General features: G+C 43.6%; 1 pseudogene; it reads right to left on the bottom strand.

Moving 5' to 3' along the window:
- Positions 1 to 486: 486 nt before the first annotated feature.
- LOC142108267 (intersectin-1-like) lies at positions 487 to 18,829 on the bottom strand (annotated as a pseudogene).
- Between the last annotated feature and the right edge of the window lie 2,392 nt (positions 18,830 to 21,221).

The raw sequence follows: 21,221 nt of genomic DNA, 5'->3' as shown, positions 1-21,221 counted from the left end.
GCTATTTGGATTAGTTGAATGTTTCTTATCTGTCCTTGGTCTCTGATTTATTTTGGTCAAAATATCCTCTATTTGTATTAGGCAACCCATGACTCCCCAGCTTTTGTGGAACTACAAGATCCAGCATGACTTTCCAGCTGTCGGAAAGGCTTGTTGGGACTCAGAGTTCATAACAACATGAGTAGCTAAAACCCTGAAAGTATCCCCCCCATACTAGAACTTAACCATTTCTTTTAAAACTACACACTGAGTTAGCAATGCCGAGGAATTTAGAACATCTCCTAAATATTTATGTCACAGCAAAGGTCATTTGTATTCAGAAACTAAAAAACAATATTCTAAAATCTAACATGAAGTCCCACGTATAAAACACAGAAATTTTCTCCAATCAAAAAATCTCTGATAATAAAACGAAGATCCAAGTATGGCGTCAAAACGTTGTGAAAAGGCCCGAGGGCAGGAGCGGAGGAGGACGACATGGGCTTGTGCGATTCTTCCTAGGGTTCGTCAAATAACTGCAAGTCCAGACGGACGACTATCTCCCCTGTTGGGACTTCATGTAATAGCAGACACTTAGTAACCAGACCCTTTGAGCCTTGGTCTTTCTTTATGTCTGCCACTCGGATTTCCGTTCGCCCCAGAAAGTCATCTGGAGAAAACTGGTCCCTTTCGAACACAGTGATACACAGGACGTCCTGCTCCAGGTCCTTGATGAAGATCTGACAGTTAGAATTCCACTTGGGTGGATGTCCTGCATGGTCTTAGTGATATTAACTGGGAGCCCATAGTGATCTCACAGTATGGATTACTCTTCCCATGTGACCTGCAGGGCTTTAATTCGATGCCTTCTACAATGTTCACCATCAGTCTCCCAATTCCTGTAGACCTTTGAGATCACGCCAAATATGCTTTCTCCCTTTTCGTCTTCTCTGTCTTTATGTATAACTCTGAGGCGGCTTTAATTTTCTGCACCCATGCTGTCCTCTCATTTATACTCTCTCCACGAAGCGTATGTGAGAAATGTGGAAGATAGGCTCATCCCCCGAGGGGTCTGTGGGAAGTTTCGCCAGTACTTCATTTAGGGAAAATTCAGGAAACTGACGAGCCCAGCAGTTTTATAAACAGAGGGAGAGACAAAGAGTGTGTTAAGAGGCACTCCTATTTGGACAGAGATTAAAAATTAACATTTATTAATTTATTCATAAAAAAGAGAGAGGACAATTCTCGAGCGAAATATGAACAGTGAAAATAAGTGATTTAAAATAAAGTGCAAGGTGAGAATTTAAAAATGCAATTAATTTGCATAGCTCCACTGTATTTACCTATACCGTGGCTAAATCTAAGACAATGCCCATGTATAAAATCAATCTCATTCGAGAGGTTTATATTACAACAAAATGTTATACATAGGTAGTGGGAAATATTTCTTAGATAGAAAATCTGTGTTAGTTCCTTCAATTGTGGAAAACACAGATTAGCCCTGGTCTCTAAAGAATATAACCCTGTATTAGCAATAGGGAGAGACCAAATTGACAGGGAAGGGGAAACCTTTGATAAGGGAAGCCGTATCCGGGTAAGTAACAGCCAAAGTTAATAGATATCTCCTTTCACCTGAAATTGCGGGATTATGTGAAATACCCTACCTATCTTAGAACTGGAGAGCAATTCAGAAGAGAGCCAGGGTGTCTGGAAGCTGTGGAGCAAACGCCAATGCGCGTTTCGCTCTAGCTTTTCAAGGCTGAGTAACGAAGGAAAATAACAGTTCTTATATAGTCACAAGGAGGGTGTATCGCAGTTTTGTCCAATCATAGCGTCCCCTCGTTATTGTATTGATTGACATTTGTGTAAGCCAATCCTAAATCTTCACAAGCGACACAGAGATAAAAATCTCTTTAATTCTTATAGCCATTAGAGAACCAAAATTATCTCAACATAATCATCATTCATTGTGGTTCATATCGATAATATTAACGTTTTTATTGTATGGCCGTTATGTTGTTAATTCTAAGATAAAGACAACAGATTATAATATTCATTTGTCTAACACAGAAAGAGTAATACATGAAAATCACAAGACCATCTTGAGATGATATTGAATAAATTAGATGGTATGTTATTGTCATAGTCGATAGAAAATCACTATGAATCTGTGGTTTATAATATGAGACCAGTGATACATCCACTCCACTTAATAAGATGACTTTAATACCTTTATTATAATCATGGAAAGACAAAGGGGATTCGATTTACATAAAATTATCAAGCGTGTCTAACCATAACTATGTTTAAAAGGTGTATCGTGGTTTTGTCCAACCATAACACCCCCTCGTTATTGTATTAATTGAAAATTGTTCAAGTCAATCCTAAACTTTCATAGGCGGCACAGAGACAGAAATCTCCTTCTTTCTTATAATCATTAGAGGACCAAAACTAGCTTAACGTAATTATAATTCATCGTGGTTCATATAATTCATAATAGAGTTTACTTGTGTGTGGCCATTATGTTATTTGGAGACAGTTAATTCTAGAGTACAAACAGCGGATTATAATGTACAATTGTCTAACATATAAGTAGTCACACATGAAAATTATAAAACCATCTTAGGATGAATTAAATAAATTAAATGTTATCTTAATGTCCTAGTACACAAAGAATTACTATATGTCTATGAAATATAATATGAGACCAGAAATAAATCCGCCCTACTTAGCAAGATGAAATTAGAACCTTAGTAATAATTGTAGATAGATAGAGGATTCGATTTACATAGAAAATTGTTGCAGTCAATCCTGAACTTTCATAGGCGGCACGGAGATAAAAATCTCATTCAATTTTATAATCATAAGAGAACAAAAATTAGCTAGACGTAATTATAATTCATTGTGGTTCATATCAATCACAATAAGATTTCTTTGTGTGTGGCCATTATGTGATTTAGAGAACAGTCAATCCTAAAGTACAAACAGACGATTGTAAAGTACAATTGTCTAACACACAAGTTATAAAACCATCTTAAGATGATTTAAATAAATTAAATGGTGCGTTGATATCCTTAATAGGCAGAGAATTAATATATGTCTATAAAATATAACGCAAGGCCAGAAAAAAATTCGACCCTACTTAAAAAGATGGTTTAAAAACCTTTGTAATAATCATAGATAGAAAGAGGGAATTCAAATTGCATAGAATTATCAAACGTGTCTAACCATGACTATGCTTTTGACAAACAGTCATGCATAGAGAAATGGACGTCACTGGTTAGTAAGGGAAATGTGTGTTAATTAGCTGCCTAATTAATCAAGATCTCGTAAGAAAATATATTCAAAATGTTATTATTATAGAGAATCCATTATCTTGGATATAGTGAGATTATGAATAGATCATACACTTGGGATTCAGGAGGTCAGGATTAATAGAAAGAGAATATCAAATCTCATTCTCTATAATCCAAAAATGGGCTCTATCAGATCATAATGACTTATTTTTCCATCAGAGAAAGGCCATATAACTATTATAGTCATTAAGGCCAGCTGGTACCATACTGCCCATTTGGAATATTTTCCTGGTTTCTCTTCGTAGTAGTTCATTTTGTATGTCACCTCCACGTATACCCAGTTTAATTTGTTCCATAGCAAAGACTTGTAATCCGTACGGATTGCTATTGTGGCAGGACAAAAAATGTTTAGCGACCGTCGTTAAGGTCTTAAGTTTGTTCTGATCCTTCATACTATTTTTGATGTTATTCACATGCTCAAGTAAATGTTTTTTGAAGGGTCTTGTTGTCATTCCGATACAATTCTTGGAGCATGGACAAGTAAGGCAATATATGACCCCCACTGAATTACAGTTAAGAAAGTCCTTAATTTCCCAAACTTGATCAAACTTATCTTTGTATTATTTAGTATGCACAAAGTATTGACACGCTTTACACGTTCCGCACTTAAAGAATCCTTTAGGTCTATCTGAGGATTTCTTATTGTTTTGAAAATGGCTATGTACCAATTTATCCTTCAAATTGTTTGCCCTCCTCCAGCTAAAGAATACCCTGTCACCAAGATTTTCCTCAAGGTCCTAAACAGACAGTAAAATATGCCAGTGTTTTTGGAAAATTTGCTGGAGTTGTTTCCACTCTGAACAAAAAGTTCCAATCATTCTAATTTTAGGACTATTCTCTTTTGGGCAGGTTGTAGGATAAATAAGAGAATTTCTGTCTCTGGTTGATACAAATTTTTTTGCTCTCTTTAAGATTTTATTGCTATATCCTCTGGTGTTAACTCTTGTTGTTAATTCCTCTGCTATTTGATGGTATGTCAGAGGTTCTGAGCAGTTACATTTTGTCCTAAGAAGTTTGCCCTTAGGAATCCCTCTAATGACAGGCGGGAAATGTACACTCTCATGGCGTAAGATGGTATTGGTGGCTGTTTTCTTACGAAAAATGTCAGTGCTTAAAGTACGCAATTCAGTTTTGTGAATGGTTAAGTCCAGAAAGTTGATAGAAGTCTCATTGATTTCAGAAGTTAGTTTCAAATTTTATTCATTTGTATTAAGGATGGAGGTGAAGGCATGGAATTGTTGGACGCCTTCATCCCATAGGATCAAGACATCGTCAATGTATCTCAACCACATTACAATGTGGCTAGTGTATTGGTCATTGACATCAGTAAAGACATACTCTTGCTCCCACCATCCTAGGAAAATATTAGCATAGGTGGGGGCACATGCTGTCCCCATCGCTGTGCCCCTCACCTGAAGGAAAAACCGCTCATTGTAAACTAAATCGTTTTTTGTAAGAATGAAACGTAAAAGTCTCAAGATAAATTCATTGAGATCAGTGTTGGTATTCATGCTTAGGAAATGCTGAACAGCAATCAAACCTAGTTCGTGGTCAATATTAGTGTACAGGGACTCAACGTCATATGACGTTAGTTTTGTATTGTGACTTATTGTGATGTCCTGAATCTTTGAAAGGACATCAAGAGTGTCCCTGACATATGATTGTAAATCTACCACATATGGTCTTAAGTATTGGTTAAAAAATCTGTTTGCATTCTCTGTCAGTCCCTTAACCCCCGAAATTATAGGTTTACCAGGGGGATGTGTCTCATTTTTATGAATTTTTGGTAGAACGTATATTGTAGGAATCTTTGGATTTTTACCTTCCAGGTACTCATGGTTTGATTTGCTAATAGTCCCTTTCTTATACGCGGAATCAATTAGTTGTTGGTATTGATTAAGAAAATTGGTGGTGGGGTTGAAAATCAAATGTCGGTAACAGGATGTATCTGTCACGGGCACTAGGAGTCTTTACCCAGTATCACCCGCTGATGGTCTTATCAGAGCAGTAGAGTTGGTATATGATACTCTGATGGCAGGGTGATAATGGAACTGGAAGCAGCAGATGGTTAGAGAATGCTCAGAAAGTCTATAACTAGCAGCACAGGTAAACAATAGGTAACTGAACACGAGGATCTGGATGGACAAGGACACGTGAGGGTAGTCAGTGGTCTGCGCACGGCAAGTTGTACCACTGCTATAGTGAGAAGAATGTCCAGGAGTAATAAGGAGGTGGAAGTCAGCGGTCTGTGTATAGCAAGTTGTACCGCTGTCTGTAGTGAAGGAATGGAATCCAGGTGAAGGTAACGGGGAAGTCAGTGGTCTGCGTGTAGCAAGTTGCATATATCCTCTCACTATAGCAGTGGTACAACTTGCCGTGCGCAGACCACTGACTACCCTCACGTGTCCTTGTCCATCCAGATCCTCGTGTTCAGTTACCTATTGTTTACCAGTGCTGCTAGTCATAGACTTTCTGAGCATTCTCTAACCATCTGCTGTTTCCAGTTCCATTATCACCCTGCCATCAGAGTATCATATACCAACTCTACTGCTCTGATAAGACCATCAGCGGGTGATACTGGGTAAAGACTCCTAGTGCCCGTGACAGTAAGATCAGGCCATGACAGACCCAGATTCGGAACCCACAGCTAAAGAGATGCTGCAGCATCTGGTCACCCGTGTGGAACAACAGGATGTTCGTCAACAACTATTACTACAATGTTACCAGACGTTAGTCTCCCAAAGAACGGCTGGGCAGAATATTACAGCTTCTGTTGATGCTCCTGTGCTTTCCTCCGTTTCCCCAGTGCAATCCCAGGTGTCTACGGCTTCCACGCTTCACCTGCCAACTCCGTCAAAGTATGATGGAGATCCCAAAACATGTAGAGGTTTCCTCAACCAATGCTCAGTACATTTTGAGCTCCAACCTCAAAACTTTTCTACTCATCGTTCCAGAGTGGCCTATCTCATCTCATTATTCTCCGGACAAGCTCTCGCATGGGCTTCCCCTCTGTGGGAAAGAAATGATCCATTGTTACAGGATAGTGCCAAATTTATTTCCATGTTTCTTAATGTATTCGATGAACCAGGTCGTGTTATTTCCGCTGCCTCCAGCATTCTTCGTTTACGACAGGGTTCTCGTACAGTAGGACAGTACGTCATTCAATTTAGGATCTTAGCCTCTGAGCTTCAGTGGAACACTGAAGCGTTAATTGCCGCCTTCTGGCAGGGGCTCTCGGATAAAATTAAAGATGCACTGACTACTCAAGAACTCCCTACGTCTTTAGAAGATTTAATTTCTCTTTGTCATCGTGTGGATCTCAGATTTCGTGAGAGGGACTCTGAGAGAACTACTTCAGTTAAAACATCTCTTCGTTCCACTTCTCAAATTCGTCCTGCTTCACCTCCGGTAATACCGATGGAGATTGGACGTTCCAAACTAACCTCTGCAGAGAGGAATCGAAGAACTAAGAATAGACTTTGTATCTATTGTGCTGATGCCACACATATGCTCCAGTCATGCCCCCAAAAAATCGGGAAATGCCAGGCCCTAACTAGTTCTGGAGAGGTGAAGTTAGGGTCCCTGGAGTCCTCTCCATCTTCTACGAAATCAAAAATCTGTGCATTTGACGTTACCATTTCATTTGCTACTAAGTCTTTTGAGTCCCAAGCTCTGATTGATTCAGGAGCTGCGGGAAATTTCATTTCTGAATCCCTTGTAAATCAATGGTCCCTACCAGTGATTACCCTGAAGACTCCTGTTACGGTGACTGCTATCGATGGATCACGTATTATCAACGGTCTCATTACCCAAAGTACGTCTTCAGTGACCCTTCAGATTGGTGTTCTACACCGAGAAGAAATTTCGTTTTTAATCCTTCCTGTTACTACAAGTCCGATTGTTTTAGGCCTTCCATGGCTTCAATGTCATTCTCCCCAGATTGACTGGCGCACTCCTCAAGTTACGTCTTGGGGACCTGAATGTCACCAACATTGTCTTTCTCGTGTTGTTCCTTGTAAAGTACAGCAAACCTCCATTTCACCTTCCTCACCGGGACTTCCTCCTCAGTATGCTTCATTTGCCAACGTCTTTGATAAAGCTCAGTCTGAACGTCTTCCCCCTCATCGTTCATGGGATTGTCCAATTGACCTGTTACCTGGCAAGACTCCACCTAGGGGTCGTGTGTATCCACTTTCATTACCTGAGACTCAGGCTACTGCTGAATACATCCAAGAGAATCTCCAGCGAGGATTTATTCGACCTTCTACTTCTCCCGCTGGAGCTGGGTTCTTCTTCGTGAAGAAGAAAGATGGATCATTACGCCCTTGCATAGATTTTCGTGGACTTAATGCTATCACTATCAAAAATCGGTATCCCATTCCTCTGATTACTGAGTTGTTTGATCGGATCAAGGGAGCCCGGATTTTTACTAAGTTGGATCTTCGTGGTGCCTACAACTTGATTAGAATCAGGTCCGGTGACGAATGGAAAACAGCTTTTAACACCAGAGATGGGCATTATGAATACTTAGTAATGCCCTTCGGGTTATGTAATGCCCCTGCTGTTTTCCAGGGCTTCATTAACGAGATCTTTCGGGACTTGTTATATGTATGTGTCGTAGTATATCTGGACGACATACTCATCTTTTCCCAAGACCTGCCTTCACATCACCAACAAGTGGCCGAAGTTCTTTCCAGACTCCGGAAAAATTCATTATTCTGTAAATTAGAAAAATGTTCATTTGAGTTGCCCCAGATTCCATTTTTGGGTTATATTGTTTCTGGAGTTGGTCTACAAATGGATCCAGAGAAGGTGAATGCTGTGTTACTTTGGCCTCAGCCAACTACTCTTCGTGCCATTCAGCGTTTTTTAGGCTTTGCCAACTACTATAGACGCTTCATTCAAGACTTCTCTTCAATTGCATCTCCCATTGTGGCTCTAACTCGCAAAGGGGCCAATACTAAGCAATGGTCATCTGAGGCTATCCAAGCCTTTCAATTTCTTAAAGAGTCCTTCTCCTCTGCTCCCATCCTTCGACAGCCTGATGTGACGCTTCCCTTCTTCCTAGAAGTAGACGCCTCTAATGTTGGTTTAGGAGCCATTCTCTCCCAGAAATCGGAGCAACAAAAATTCCATCCTTGTGCCTTTTACTCTCGGGGTCTTCTGCCTGCGGAGAAGAATTACACCATCGGGGACAAGGAGTTGCTGGCTATTAAAGTAGCATTGGAGGAGTGGAGATATTTGTTAGAGGGAGCTCGTCATCCGGTGACAATTTTTACGGATCATAAAAATTTGTCATACCTACAGTCTGCTCAATGTTTAAATCCTCGTCAGGCAAGATGGTCTCTTTTCTTTTCCCGTTTTGATCTTATCATAACCTTCAAACCAGCTGCAAAGAATAAAAAAGCAGACGCTCTATCTCGAGCCTTTGTGGCGTCCTCAGACGTTGAAGAGTTTCCTAACCACTTTATATTAGACCCCAAATGTGTTTCTCTGGCTGCTTCTTCCACTAAAGTGCTACCATTTGGGAAGACCCTCGTGCCTCCTGCTCTTAGGAAAAAAATCCTTTCATGGTTTCACTCTTCTCGTTTCTCTGGACACGCTGGTGAACGCAAGACCTTTGAAATCCTCTCTCGAAGTTATTGGTGGCCTTCTATGAGGAGAGATGTCAAAGAGTTTATCGCGGCATGCGATTTATGCTCCCAGTTCAAGACCCCCCGCAGAACTCCAGCGGGGTTGCTTCAGCCACTACCCATTCCATCTAAGCCTTGGACCCATATTAGTATGCACTTTGTTACTGAGCTTCCTCCTAGTAAGAATTGCAACACCATTTGGGTAGTGGTGGATAGATTTTCGAAGATGGCACATTTCGTTACCTTGTCTGGTTTCCCTTTTTCTTCTACCCTGGCTGAACATTTCATTAGAGAAATTTTCCGTATTCATGGATGTCCGTCCGAGATCGTGTCAGATAGAGGAGTACAATTCGTTTCCAGATTCTGGCGGGCCCTTTGCAAGACCTTGGGCATACGATTAGCACTCTCATCTTCCTACCATCCTCAATCGAACAGACAAACTGAAAGAGTCAACCAAGATCTTGAGACTTTTTTAAGGATGTTCTCGTCAGCCAATCAAGACAACTGGGTAGAATTACTTCCTTGGGCTGAATTCGCTCATAACAACATGTACCATGAGTCATCGTCTAAAACTCCATTCTTTGTGGTTTACGGTCACCATCCGTCTTTCCTGGAATTTCCTGCCCTCCCGCCCACCCAAGTTCCTGCTGTTGAGACTTTGTGTCAAACCTTCAAAAATATTTGGGCTCAGGTAAAAACCTGTTTAAAGAAGACATCTGCCAGATATAAGTCTTTTGCAGACAAAAAGAGACGGGCTATTCCACCATTGAAAGTCGGAGACCGGGTGTGGCTATCTACTAAGAATATTCGTTTGAAGGTTCCATCCATGAAATTTGCTCCCCCTTTTATTGGTCCATATAGGATCATTCAAGTTATAAATCCAGTTTGCTTCAAACTTTTACTTCCCAAGAGTCTTCGTATTTCCAACGCCTTCCATGTTTCCTTGATCAAACCTATCATCATCAACCGTTTCTCGGTCCCTCCTTCAGCACCTCGGTCACTTCAAGTTCATCAGGAGGAAGACTTTGAGATTACTCAGGTTTTGGATGCTAAAATTTCGCGAGGAGTTCTTCGTTTCCTCGTGCATTGGAAAGGCTTTGGTCCTGAGGAGCGTTCATGGATCAAAGCTGAAGATCTCAACGCTCCAGCCTTCTTGAAAAAGTTCTATACCAAATTTCCGGACAAACCCGGTTCCAGGTGTTCTGTGTCCACCTTTAAAAGGGGGGGTACTGTCACTCACCGGACTGTGAGTGCTACTTCTAAGGTAGCTAGGAACCGTGTCCGTCCATTATAATGGTTACTGCGCATGTGCAGTCCCTTTTACCTTCAGTTCTGTTCCTTTAACTTAATTGGCTGATCAGGCAACACTCCCTATATTAAGCACCTGTGGTCAATACCACGTTGCCTGATCTTGGAGTCTCATTCCTCATGAGTCTCTGAAGGTGTTCCAGTGCCTCCTCGTGTGTTCAGCCTATGCTGATTCCTGTTTGCCGTTTGTGGTTTCCAGACCACTTCTACTCCTCGTGTTCCTAGTGACTTCAGCAGCTGATTCCTATCCGCTGCCTTCGTGTATCAACAGTTACAGATTACTGCAAACTCTCCTGTGTTTCATCGGGACTCCAGCAGCTGATTCCTATCCGCTGTCTCCGTATATCTACAGTTACAGATTACTGCAAACTCTCCTGTGTTTCATCGTGACTCCAGCAGCTGATTCCTATCCGCTGCCTCCGTGTGTCTATCAAGTTACAGATCTCTCCAACTCTCCTGTGTTACATCGCTACTGTTCCAGCCGATTCCTGTTAGCTACTTCAGCGTGTCTACAGAGTCCTGCTCGTCTCAGCGCTCCAGTCTGCATTCCACCTGCCGTCAGCTGACCCGCTGCCTACTACTTCTACAGTGTGTCCATTTGTGTCAACTTGCCTGTTAGCATCGAGTCTACGCTCCTCGGCTTCCAGCTCTGCTACATCGCTTCAGCTCTCCCGTGGTCTCCTGCTGTTCAATTCGATATACTACTGCTTCCTGAGTATTTTGTCGTCCTTGCTGGCCTACCTACAGTGCGCTGCACCTACCTGCCGCTTCCATTCTGCAAGGACTTCTCATCTCGTCAGTTCACTGCCGCTCAGGTATTCCTGCAGCTATCTCTAACAGCCTGCTCATCTGAACCACGGTATGCATACTTCTCATTGACTGTGCTGGTGTATTGCATATCCATCTGGACTGAGTTGTTCTCCTCCGGAGTTTCCATCCTCTGAGACTATTGCTATTATTGACTGTGTTTCCTTTTGCTGGACTACTCTAGTGACTTTGTTTATCTGTGCAGTGCTGTTCATTCATTATTATTATTGTGTGCAGTTCAACGTGGGATCAAGTTCAGTGTACCCGTGTAGACTCTGCATAGCATTTATCTCCTCGTGTCCTTCCTCACATATATATTCAGTAGTACAACTTGCTAGAGGCAGACCACTGATTCCTGTTTCCCTGTGTCACCAGTTGCATATATCCTCTCACTATAGCAGTGGTACAACTTGCCGTGCGCAGACCACTGACTACCCTCACGTGTCCTTGTCCATCCAGATCCTCGTGTTCAGTTACCTATTGTTTACCAGTGCTGCTAGTCATAGACTTTCTGAGCATTCTCTAACCATCTGCTGTTTCCAGTTACATTATCACCCTGCCATCAGAGTATCATATACCAACTCTACTGCTCTGATAAGACCATCAGCGGGTGATACTGGGTAAAGACTCCTAGTGCCCGTGACAGTATCATTAAGTTGATGCTGATTGCCCCCTTTGTCAGAGGGTTTTATAACCACCTCGTTCCAGCTCTGTATTTCTTTTAGTGCTTTGACTTCCATTTTATCCAGATTGGTATCATGGAGGTGACCCTCTGTTTGATTATGAAAAAAAGTATCAAGATCTCTTGATACTAAATCGACATAAACTCTTACTTGCGGACATATTGTCAACTCGGGAAAGAAAGAGGATTTCTTTTTTAGGGAGGTAATCCCTTTTATACCTTCTTTCCCTTTGTAGAAAAAAGACTCTTCTTGAGAAGTATTTTGTAATTCCTGAAGAATGTCAAGTATCTGTAAATCTTCATGTGTATCCAAAGTAGCCCAGCAGTTTAATGACCTGGGTCAGCAGTAGGAAGTCATTAAACAGAAAACCATATAACTCCTTGTTGCTCTTTGCCTTGTTAAGTTTCCCGCTGTGTATGAACTTGCGTGGTCCCAAGCAGTTTGTCACAGAGTTAAAGACCAGTTGCTCGGATAATCCCTCACACTGTACGTGAGCCTGAATCCACTCCAGCCAGTCAGAGTTTTCCTTCTCCCTGACGTCCTCATTGACCTGGGAACAGAGCTCTTCTACTTTCTCCAGAGCATGCTTCAAGTGACTGTGGTCTGGGTGATTTTGTGGTGTATTTTCTATAATATTTTTGATGATAAGGGGATATCTTGTCACTCTCTGCATAGGTTTTAGAATGAAGCTGGACAGCGACATTCCTTTACACCAAGGGTCCGTCGCTAACCTTTTAACAAAGTCTTTAAACACGGGCACTTCATCGGTTTTCTGCTGAATGAGGGCGGCAAGATGTCGCTGATCATCTTAACGGGCATTTTTTCGCCGGACATCTTTTTACGAACACGCAGTGCCTTTAGTAGTTTAATATTGCACATGATCAGCTCCTTCCAGTTGACAAATATCATTGCCAATTCTTTCTCCGTCAGTCGCTCAGATTCCAACAAGGGCTTCTAAAAAGTCTCTGTAACCAGCTAAAGGTCATTCACATAGTTCTCTTCAGTCACTATTAGCTCATGGATGTAACCCTGTCTCTTTCTTTCTATAGGACTCAGCATGTCCAGGAGATGTAAATCTGCACACCATTGTTGGCTGTGGTCCATGTCTGTGGTCAGCTTGACGTAATTGGAGGGGAAGAGACCCACTTGGCCGTTCAGTTCCCCTTTCCACCAGTCTGGATTCTCTTTGTTCAGCACGTTGATGATTTCACCTTTGGATAAAGCCAGCTCGTCGTCGTTCTGTGCGATGTAATCGTACATCCTGATAACCTAACATGTTGTTGGTAACACTGCTGGTTTAGGTGGCTCTGTTGGCGTACTTTTATTTGTACCAGGGCTTAAAAGTTTAACGTAATTGGCAGGAAACCATCCAATCTGTCTCTTCTTCCCACAAGCCTGTAACGCTCCTTCCCACCAGCCTCCACGGTTCTTCTTCCTGATAAGAATCAGTTGTCCAGGAGCCAATGCGAACTGCTCAGGGCCAGTCACTGTATAGGGGGCAATAACCTGGGCAATTTCTGGTTTCTTTCCAAGGCTTCCTGTTTTTCCTACTGTCCCCAATCCCTCTGAATCTTTGAGTCTGACATAGTTGGACGGGAAGACTCCAGTTTTATCTCCTACTGTCCCCATCCACCAATCTCCATCTTTCTTAATGGCTACAATCATATCTCCTTGCTGGAAGGTCAGGTCGCCTTGTTCATTGCTCTCATATGTGTACATTGCTATGTATTCTTCTCCTGGGACTGCAGGATTGAATGCTGGTGAGGAGATTCTCTTTAAACTAGCCGGGCTTTCTGAAGATGTTGAATCAGTGCTCGTGGACTTTCTTAGCGGACCTGAAATGAGCTTCACATACGATTTGGGAAATCAGCCCTTGTGTCCCTGGACCTCACCGAACCACCACATATCCTGCTGCTCCAAAACGGTGATGATGTCACTTTTTTTTGAAATTCAGGTGGTTGTCCTTCTTGACCCTTCAAGGATATAAGGCTTGTGCTTGAAGGCCTTCTGCTTTTTCACCCTGCCCCAGTACAGAGGAAGGAGAAGAGCCCGTTACGGTAGCTGGGGTAAAGGCAGAAGGCTGCCGTAGCTGGCCAGTACTGGGTACAGGCAGCGAAGGCTGAGCAGCCCATGTGTCCCAATTATCATTTTCTGCCTTCTCGTTGTTTTTCGTTGGCCACATTGAACTGAAGTCTGCCCAGTTGTTGGCATTTGTAGAGGAGTCAGTAAAAGCTACTTATGTGGCTGTGGACAGTGGTTTTGGCTGTAGTGTCTTCTACTGGTTTTGCTGTACATGGAAACTCACTCTCAGGCAGTCGCTCGGCTTAATTGGCAGGGAACCAGCCTGTTTTCCCTTTCAGTTCACCCCCGAGCCACCCAGGCTCCCCAGTTTGGCTCTCATCCGCAATGATAATATCTCCAGGCTGGATAGTGATCACATTATGACTTCTTGCATCGAAAGGATAGAGTGCATGGTAATACAGCACCTTCACATTCCCCTGAGAGATCGTTATTGGTTCTTTTTCTGAAAAGACTGTCCATGGCGCCCGTCCTCCTGGCTTCAATGGCTCGGAAGGCTGCTGGAAAGGTTTGCTGGGTTTTTCCTGGATCTCCGGCTTCTTTTCCTCCTCCGGCTTCTTTACAGGTTCTTCTTGTTTCTGATTTTCCTAATCTTGCAGTAGTTTGTGCCTTGCGGGCTCCTCCTGCTTCACGCAGTCCTGCCATTGTTTCTCCTGCTCGTGTGCCTTCCTTCTGCTTCTCCAGCTTCATGATTTTCCACTCCTGCTCCTTCATCTTCTCAGCCTCAATGTCTTTTTGCTTTTCCAGCTGCTGTTTACTGTACATTTCTCGCAGTTCCTTTATCTGGTTATTAAAGACATCAATCTCTTGAAGTTTTGCCCGAGTTTCTTTTTCAACTTCATCCAGCTGGCCTATGAGCTGCTGATAACCGATTCCCTTGGCTTCTAGCGCTCTTTTTAGTGTAAGGAGAGAGTCTCTGTGCAAACTGTTTTGTTGAACCTGTTTTAATTGGTCATTTAGTGATTGTTTTTCAGGAATCAATTTTCCAAGTGTCACGGATCAATGAAGAAATATAGCTAAGGAGCCATGGATAAGGTGAAAAAAAAACAATGTTTATTGCTGGTGAGTATGAACAGGTGATCAAATAATGAAATTGCAGAAATTACCAGATGTACAGCAGTTGCAGGTAAATGGGAGGTGAGGAAAGATTCCAGGCAGCATGAATCCAGGAGGAAGTGTCCACAGAGTATACCATCAGGATATGACAACAATAACCAGCAATGACTGCTGGGAGAGACAGGTTTAAGAAGGGACACACCCAGGTGCAAGAAATAATTACAGGGCAGGTTAACCCTTGATACAACCAAGTAAGGCACAATAGCAGCACCTCTGGTGATCAGAGGTACTGCTGCAACATATATAATGAACACAAATACTGCACAGTTCAAAACAAACAGGGGCTGCGGGATGGGATGCAAGCAGCATTCAAAAGGCAGATGTTGCAAAGCAGATGGAGGCAGACCGTGACAGTACACCCCCCTAAAAGGGCGGATTCCAGACGCCCAATTGCCAAAAATGTCTGAGTTCATCTGAATCATAGTCCAGAATTGGGGTCCCGGCAGAAAAGCCCTCGTCCATGGGCGGAGAGGCGTAGGATACCATCTCAGAAGAGAGCTGAGATCCAGAAGACCCTTTTTTCTTCTTCTTCTTTGCTTTCTTTTTATGAGTCTTTTCAAGGTTACAGGGTTGCTCAAATGGAATAGAACATGAAGGCAACTTCAAGGCTTGGGCAACTGGAGACAAAGAAGGTGGCACAGAAGACCTGCCGGGAGTACGGCTGACAAGTGTTGGAGCAAATTCTTTGAACACTGCTTCACAAAAAAGCTGTAAATCAGAAAGGATGGGATCTCTGATCTCAATAAAGGGGCTGGCCCATTCCAAAGCTTTTCCTGTAAAGTTGGATAACAGGTAATATACTTGCTTCCGTTGGTTATCTAGGAGGTCAGGTACTGATGGTAAATAGGATATAAAAAATTTAATCAGAGCATTAAATTGCTGTGTATCCCCATTGAAGGTAGGTGGTAGCTCAGACTTGGCACCCTTGGCAATGGATGGTTCAGACTTGGCAGCAGACCCGGACTGGGCGGCAGGGTTAGTAGCAGGCCCGGACTGGGTGGCAGGCTTGGCAGCAGGCCCGGACTTGGCGGCAGGCTTGGCAACAGGCGCGGACTGTGCGGCAGGCTTGGCAGCAGGCCCGGACTGGGCGGCAGGCTTGGCAGCAGACCCGGACTAGGCGGCAGGCTTGGCAGGAACAGCACTGAGAGAAGCCTCGGAGCAGACAGCCTTGTGAGAAGCCTCGGGGCAGACAGCACTGTGAGAAGCCTCGGGGCAGACAGCACTGTGAGAAGCCTCAAGGTAGGCAGCGCTGTGAGAAGCCACGGGGCAGGCAGCGCTGTGAGAAGCCACAGAGCAGACAGCGCTGTGAGAAGCCTCAAAGCAGACAGCACCAAGTGGTAACTCGGGTTGAACCGCATAGAGTGGCAACTCGGGCTGAGCCGCATGGACAGGCAACTCGGGCTGAACCGCATGGACATGCAACTCGGGCTGAACCGCATGGACAGGCAACTCGGGCTGAACCGCATGGACAGGCAACTCGGGCTGAACCGCATGGACAGTCAACTCGGGCTGAACCGCATGGACAGGCAACTCGGGCTGAACCGCATGGACAGGCAACTTGGGCTGAACCGCATGGACAGGCAACTCGGGCTGAACCGCATGGACTGGAAACTGTTCTGGAGCAGGCTTTAAGGGCAGCACCCCCTCTGGAGCAGGCTTCAAGGGCGGCGCCCCCACTGGAGCAGACTGTAGCTCAGGAACAGAGACAGTGGCTGAAGACTCGGAACTGGAGACAGCGGCTGAAGACTCGGAACTGGAGACAGCGGCTGAAGACTCGGAACTTGAGACAGTGCTGAAGACTCGGAACTGGAGACAGCAGCTGAAGACTCGGAACTGGAGACAGAGGCTGGGACCTTGCAACAGAAGACAGAGGCTGGGACCTCGAAACAGGAGACAGAGGCTGGGACCTCGCAACAGGAGACAGAGACTGGGACCTCGCAACAGGAGACAGAAGCTGGGACCTCGCAACAGGAGACAGAGGCTGGGACCTCGCAACAGAAGACAGAGACTGGGACCTCGCAACAGGAGACAGAGGGAGTTGGCGCCTCAGGGCAGGCGGCTGGAGCTGGCGCCTCAGGACAGGCGGCTGGAGCCGGCTCCTCAGGACAGGCGCCTGGAGCTGGCGCCTTAGGACAGGCGCCTGGAGCTGGCGCCTAAGGAGAGGTGGCTGGAGCTGGCGCCTCAGGACAGGCGGCTGGAGCTGGCGCCCCAGGACAGGTGGCTGGAGCTGGCAGATTGGGTCTCTTCCCAGAGAACAGAAATGGTGGAGCATAAACAATTTTGGAATGCAGAGAGGAAGCAACAGGGGATGGGTCAGTAGGCTGACGTGGTCTACGGATAGGACAGTCCTGTAAGAAGTGCTCACTGCTGGCACAGTACAGACACAATTCATTTGTTATTCTGCACCGTCGCTCCTCTTTGGTCAGATGGGGGCGTGGACCACCTTTGAACTGGAAATTAGTTATCCCATAGTTCTTACTAAACAGCAAATTTGTAGAAGCACAATTAAGAGGTGCTGTTTGCACAGGTTCAGCAACAGTAAACGTGGATTGAGACAGACCAGCAGCTTCTGTATTAGGAGAGACATAATCAGACAGTCTCCTGAGAGGGTCCACAAGTAAAGAGGAAAATCTAGCAAGCTGAGAACGTAGCAAGATAATGTCCATCTGTAAAGTTTGTAGCAGTGGCAATTCCAAGATTGGTGAAACAGACATGTTGCAAAAACCAAATGAAAAAAGAATTGCAGAAAAAGGTCCCAGAAAAATTTAATTTTCACCTGACTCCTAAGCTGTTTTGTGGGCTGGTTATACTGTCACGGATCAATGAAGAAATACAGCTAAGGAGCCATGGATAAGGTGAAAAAACAACAATGTTTATTGCTGGAGAGTATGAACAGGTGATCAAATAATAAAATTGCAGAAATTACCAGATGTACAGCAGTTGCAGGTTAATGGGAGGTGATGAAAGATTCCAGGCAGCATGAATCCAGGAGGAAGTGTCCACAGAGTATACCATCAGGATATGACAACAATAACCAGTAATGACTGCTGGGAGAGACAGGTTTAAGAAGGGACACACCCAGGTGCAAAAAATAATTACAGGGCAGGTTAACCCCTGATACAACCAAGTAAGGCACAATAGCAGCACCTCTGGTGATCAGAGGTACTGCTGCAACATATAAAATGAACACAAATACTGCACAGTTCAAAACAAACAGGGGCTGCGGGATGCAAGCAGCATTCAAAAAGGAAATGTTGCAAAGCAGACGGAGGCAGACCGTGACACCAAGCAGCTGCTGAGACTCCTGAAGCTGCTGCTGTAAATGTGTGATTTCTGCGATCCTCAGCTCTCGGGACTTTTTTGTACTTTCTATTTCCTGCCGCTGTGTCGTCAGATGATACCAGATGTCCTGACGTTTTCATTAGTTAAAAGCTAAGTCAGAAATTCAACACTTCAAGAGGTTGATATTTGCACATTATCCTGTAGTTTTTGTCAGCAAAACATTTTGGGGGTTGGAGGACAAATGATTGGCCAAAAAATTACACGAATTGAAGGAGAAGTCCTACAGCATTTTCAAGTACACTTAGAGGTTAGCATAGATTTTAGAAGCATGACAAATGGAACCAATTTTAATAGGATAACCACATGTATGTTTGACAAGCCATTTCTTGGTTTCTAATGTAAGTTTGAATATAATTTTCGTTTGCTCATTATTCAATCATATAGCATTGGTGTATTTGACCTTTAAAGGAAACAGTACTAATAAATGTGATTTACCTCAAAAATATGTATCAAGGACATACTGCCTGAAGTTGGCTCCCTGGTCTGATTCCTGCGGTGTGGCTTCAGACTCCCCCACCTCGTCCATCCCAGCAACCTTGTCCACCAGCCCTGGAGCCCCACTCCGGATGGCAATATTGTGAAACACCACACACAAAGCTATGATGTCACATACTTTACTCGGCCCATACATCAGTTCTCCACCAGACCGGTCAAGGCATCTTAAACATGCCTTTAAGAGGCCAAAGGCTTGTTCAATTACCGATCTGGTGGCTGTATGAGCTGAGTTATATGCAACATCACGCTCTGTGTGTGGGCTCAACATGGGAGTGAGGAGCCAAGGGCATAAGCGTTGTCTCCTATGTAGGATGAGAGGAAAGACACAAGAAACAAACATTAATACACTTTAACACAAACAAATGACCACCTACCAAATGCTAACATTCACAAGTATGTCTAGTACATTATAGCAAAGGCAAATTGACAGCTAAGTGAGGATTATTAACTTAACTAAACAAAACATTGCAAACTAAACACATTTTGGGAAACAAGCCATAGGAGGCTGAAGGATTTTTACAATGTGTCTTCTGCGTTCTTTCGGAGGGATGCCATGGACAATATCTATCTTACATGTAGTGAATACTTATAAACTAACCACCTCTTTAACAATTTAAGCAAATCAAATATAATGTACCATTGTGAAAATACATATTTCAAAACAACTTTTGGCTTTGCATATGGCCTTGTAGAGTTTACTAACACTTTAAAGACATCATGTAACCTTAGATGTTATGTCTGTTTATGAAAGCTGGCTACATTACCAGGAGTATTTTTAAACGTGCACATTTTTAAAAATCCACAGTTTTGTAACTACTATAAAGAACGGGCACATGCACTATATGAAACAACATCTAAGGACAAAGATCACATTCAGAGTACAGTAACTGGGAAGTAGATGATTGTAGAAACAAGCATATAAATAAATTGAGTAAATACATTATTCTAATTACCAAGAAGCCACGCGTCTCCATGTGGCCTTGCATCCCCTTGCCTCTGTTGTAATCTGTGCCACATCCCCGATTTCCTAAATGGGAAGGAGTCATGGGTACTCCCCCCCCATTTGGCAACTAGGTTTCGAATCTGGAGAGACAGGTCACAAATAGCCTGTACATTTATCAAGTGGAAATGCTTCTGGTTCAAATACACAGAAGCATCCCCACTCAATGGTACAAAGGCCACATGTGTCCCATCTACTGCCACTATGACGTGCGGAAAGCCAGCTATGGTGGCAAACTGCTGCTTAATCTGCACAAGGTACTCCTATTCGAGTGGCAGATGCATAAACTGGGAGAGCTGCGACAGGAATGCCCTCAGCACAACATTCAGCACACGACTGAATGTGGCCTAGGACATACCTGCCACAACCCCCACTGTGGTCTGGAATGACCCAGACGTACAGAAGTGCAGTACCGCAAACAGTTTGGTCAAAGACGGCACTGCTGACGGGATGTGGCGCATTGGCTCAAGGTCACTCTGCACAATGCGCAGGGTGTCCAAGATGACATGAGGAGTAAGCCGAAAGCGACGGACAACCTCAGCATCTGACATCCCAAAGAGGCTGACACGTGGCCTGAAGACACGCTCCCTAGGACAGAGATGGTGTACCAGTTGCCGGTTTGGACGTTGTGGAGGATGAGCCTCCTCAAGAACCAGACTCTCGTACAACTCCAGGATTGCCTGTATGTGTGCCAAAAGCCTTAGTTTAAAAACCAACAAAAACAATAGGTGAGGTCTTTAGAGGTTGCCATTTTCACTGTAGTCTCCAAACTTGAAACTTATACTTACAACAAAAACACGATTCATCTGCTATTTTGGGTTTGGCAAGTACAGTCAGTAATTATTGAGAAAAAAAAAAAAGTCAATACTCAAGTCCTAGTGAATGAGCAAAGACACCACATCAGAGATCACCTCACCAGAAAGATACTGAAAAATAAAAGCAACAAACATGAGTGGGTGCCACTGTATACTTACCACACACCAAAACACAAAAGACACCTTGTGCAAATTCAAAACAATTCCCTAAAGTTTGTATCAGATAATCTGTTAAGGAGGAGGTGCAGGTAACAAAGAGAGACAAGAAAAGGGAATTTTTTATTTATTGTTTTTAAATAAAAATGATACAATGCTCAAGCGCCAGTGAAAGAGCAAAGACACCACATTAGAGACCACCTCACCAGAAAGATTCAGAAAAATAAAAGCAACAAACGATTGTCAATCCACCTTGCAACAGTGCAAACCTGAGTTCGAGTCCTCACCAACGCTCTTGTCTCTGTGGGATCAATAAATATCCTTCCCATATTTGTGCAGCTGTCCAAAGTCTTCATGGTGTAAGACTGCGTTTGGTTTGAGTTCGAACAAATCATCCGTTTAATTCTCATAACTTTTTTTTTTTTGCATATTTTTACTAACGTATTGTAAGA

Source organism: Mixophyes fleayi, chromosome 12, assembly GCF_038048845.1.
Source record: "Mixophyes fleayi isolate aMixFle1 chromosome 12, aMixFle1.hap1, whole genome shotgun sequence".
NCBI classification, from domain to species: Eukaryota; Metazoa; Chordata; class Amphibia; order Anura; family Limnodynastidae; genus Mixophyes; species Mixophyes fleayi.
Note: the sequence above shows the minus strand (reverse complement) of the source record. Positions and strands in the feature narration are given on the sequence as shown.